Consider the following 3615-nt stretch of genomic DNA (forward strand, 5'->3'; position numbering starts at 1 on the left):
AACGGCGACAACAACAATGACGGCGACAACAACAATGACGGCGACAACAACAATGACGGCGACAACACGACGACGGCAGCAGCAACGGCGATGACAAAGGCACCGTTGCTGATGCTACCGACACCATTAATGGCAACTGCGAGACCAACCATTCAGGTGATAAGCCACCAAAGTAATCTAAAGACTCGTCTCTCAGTAGCAATGCAGTGACAACTCCCACTGTTCTATGATAAACTTCCGAGTTAATCTAGTTGAAAATAAGTACTACTTTCACTTCTTGGTTGACTGATTTGCGTTAAGCTAGGCGGCCAGCTTTTATTACATGCTTCAATAAGCCAATACTAACATCTGAGTTATTTTTGAAACTCTGAAATTCGCTCAAGCATGGAAGAATGAATATAAAATATTTTGTAACATAGATTTTAGTATATTTTTTAATATGTCTATCTAATCTCTGAGTGTATATGTGTATGGGTTTATATGTGTGTGTGTGTGTGTGTGTGTATACATGTTCATGTGTGTATGTGTGTGTGTATACACAGATAGATAGATAGATAGATAGATGGATGGATGGATGGATAGATAGATAGATAGATAGATAGATGGATGGATAGGTAGGTAAGTAGGTAGGCTGGTAGGTGGATGGATGGATACATGGACAGATAGATAGATAGATAGACAGACAGACAGACAGATAGACATGTTAAATTTTAAGTTTACTTCATAGATGTAGCCACAAAATTTTTGGTCCATCCATTTATTTCAAATTCGTTTTTTCATGCTAGCATGGGTCGGACAAACATATCATTGCAGTATCATTGAGGTGCTGGACGCACCTCCTGTTGCTAACCCTTACCTGCTTTTCAATTAAAGGATCTCTTATCCCACACAGCTTTGAAGATGCGAAGGGAGCAGAAGATTTGTTGACAGAAGTGATAAGAACATCCCTGCTCAGAGGTTGCAACTCTCATAAAAACAAGCACAAATTTACACACACACACACATGTACTAACATGCAGACATACACACACACATGGTTGTGAAGTTAAGAAGCTCGCTTTGCAATCACAGGATTTCAGTTTCAATTCCACTGTGCATCACCTTAGACAAGTGTCGTCTTCTATAACCCAGCCTCATCAAGGCATTGTGAATGAACTTGGTTGGTGGAAACTGTGTGGAAGGCCATCATGAGTGTGTGTGTGTGTGTGTGTGAGTCTTTGTGTTTGTCTCTCAACAACACTTGATAACCCATGTTGGTTTGTTTATATCCTTATAACTTAGTTTAACAAAAGAGACTGATAAAATAAGTAAGTACCAGACTTAAAATAAGTGCTGGAGCCAATTTCAAACCATCCAACCCATACTAGCATGGAAGGCATACGTTAAACGATGATGATGATGATGATGATGATATATATATATATATATAAAGTGTGCCACATAGTTTAAGTCTGTCAGTAGACAATAACTTGTTCTGTGATAAATAATATGCTAGGTCTACAATGGTAGACACTGGGTTTAAATGGGTTAATTTCTCTAAATACCAACAGAGAAAATAGATCTTAGCAGCATTTATTATAAAGCAATGGTAATTCCACATGTTGTTTGAGAATACAGATTAAATATAAAATTCAAACATGGACAATTCTAGATATTAATTCCCAACATCAAAGCAATGTTTACATGAATGCAATTTTTTTGAAAACATACATTAATACGTCACTTAAGATAATTTATGTTGTAAAATGTCACAGACAATGTAACATAGATGTTTTCATGTTTTTGTCTGTGGAATAATTTTGATCGTGGGCAAACAGATCAACGACCATTATACAAAGGGAAGGCAGTTAAGCGTTCATATACTTACTGATGGAAATTCTATAAATGGTTAGATTGGTTAGATCTGATCAAACTAGAAGTTAACTGCTATCAAGAGAGACTGAAATACAAGCAAACTAATGCCTGATGCATGGTGGTTGCCAGAATACAAAGCCAGGAACAGAGAGACAGACCTGCCTGGTGTTAAATAAGTGAGGCAAGTGAGCAGAGGGTAGATGAGATTTTTCGCATTTCTTTGTAGATAAGGGGCTGGGGAAGTAAATAGGTTTCACAGGCCACTAGGTTTTCATTGGTCAAAACAACATGAGTGACCAGAGGGAAATATATCATCAGTGAAAATGATGTCATCACCATTGGTTTAACGTCCAGTTTTCTGTGCTTGTATGGGTCTGATGGAATTTTGTTGAGACAGAATTTCTTCAGTTGGATGTCCTTCCTGTTGCCAACTCCATCAGTTTCCAGGCAAGGCAGTAGCCCGCCATCATGCTATGTCATAGCAAGGAGACAGTAACACACACACACACACACATACATACACACACACACACACACACACACACATATACACATACACACACAAAAACTCTATTGTGGTACCCTTCAATCTTTATAAGCCTTGCTGTGGTACCCTTCATTCAGTATCAGCCTTGCTGTGGTACCTTTCATTCCATATAACCCCTGCTGTGGTACTTTTCATTCCGTATAACCCCTGCTGTGGTACCCTTCATTCCGTATAAGCTTTGCTGCAGTACCCTTCATGCTATATAACCCTTGCTGTGGTACCTTTCATTCCACATAACCCCTGCTGTGATACTACACATCATAGAACACTCTATTATGGTATCCCACATTCCACAGAATTCTAAGAACCATACTCTGAAGCCCACAGTTTCATTTTCTGAGCTACCCTTTCTACACAATACATAACACTGTATATTCCACCCAGAAACTGCTTTCTTTGTTGCCAATGGAAACCTTTTAAGACAGTCAAAACTTTCAGAAGAAAGTTTCCAATATGTCTCATATTTCTAGCCACAAGATTACTTTTATCAGCAGACATATCACCAGAATCAGTCATACTTATTTAAGCAACTCTAAAGTTAATTATTCCATTTCTTATCTAAGAATTACAATTGTTATACTCCATAGTGTGAAATAAATCAAATTATTTCTACATTTAATATTTCTAACTACAAACAAAATGATAAAATCGTTTTTCTGTTTATTTTTAATACAACAGTTTGTGATCAATAATAGCATCGTTGGTAACGAGTATTCAATCGACCAATCAATGATTTCTCTTGCATTTCTAATGGCAACAGCAAAAAAAGGAAATCTGTGCAACTCACTACAGAAATAATATCAACAGGGGTCTTTGTTCTATGAGCACCGGTTTTGGATTGTTTTTTGGGTTTTTTTTTTTTTCACTGAGTTTTACTACGATACACACACATGTATATCATCATCATCATCATCATCATGACCACGACTGCCATCATCATCATCACCATCATCATCACTATCACCATCATAATCACCATCATCACCACCACCACCATTATCACCACCACCATCATCACCATCACCTTATCACTATCATCATCACCATCACCACCACCATCACCATCACCTCATCACCACCATCACCACCACCGCCACACACACACACACACACACACACACACACATACACACAAAATACTTAGATACTTGGAGATCAGGAATTCGAACACCATAATCTTTCATTCTTTTAATTCTTTTTCTTGTTTCAGTCAT

Source organism: Octopus bimaculoides, chromosome 19 (genome assembly GCF_001194135.2).
Source record: "Octopus bimaculoides isolate UCB-OBI-ISO-001 chromosome 19, ASM119413v2, whole genome shotgun sequence".
Classification (NCBI taxonomy): domain Eukaryota; kingdom Metazoa; phylum Mollusca; class Cephalopoda; order Octopoda; family Octopodidae; genus Octopus; species Octopus bimaculoides.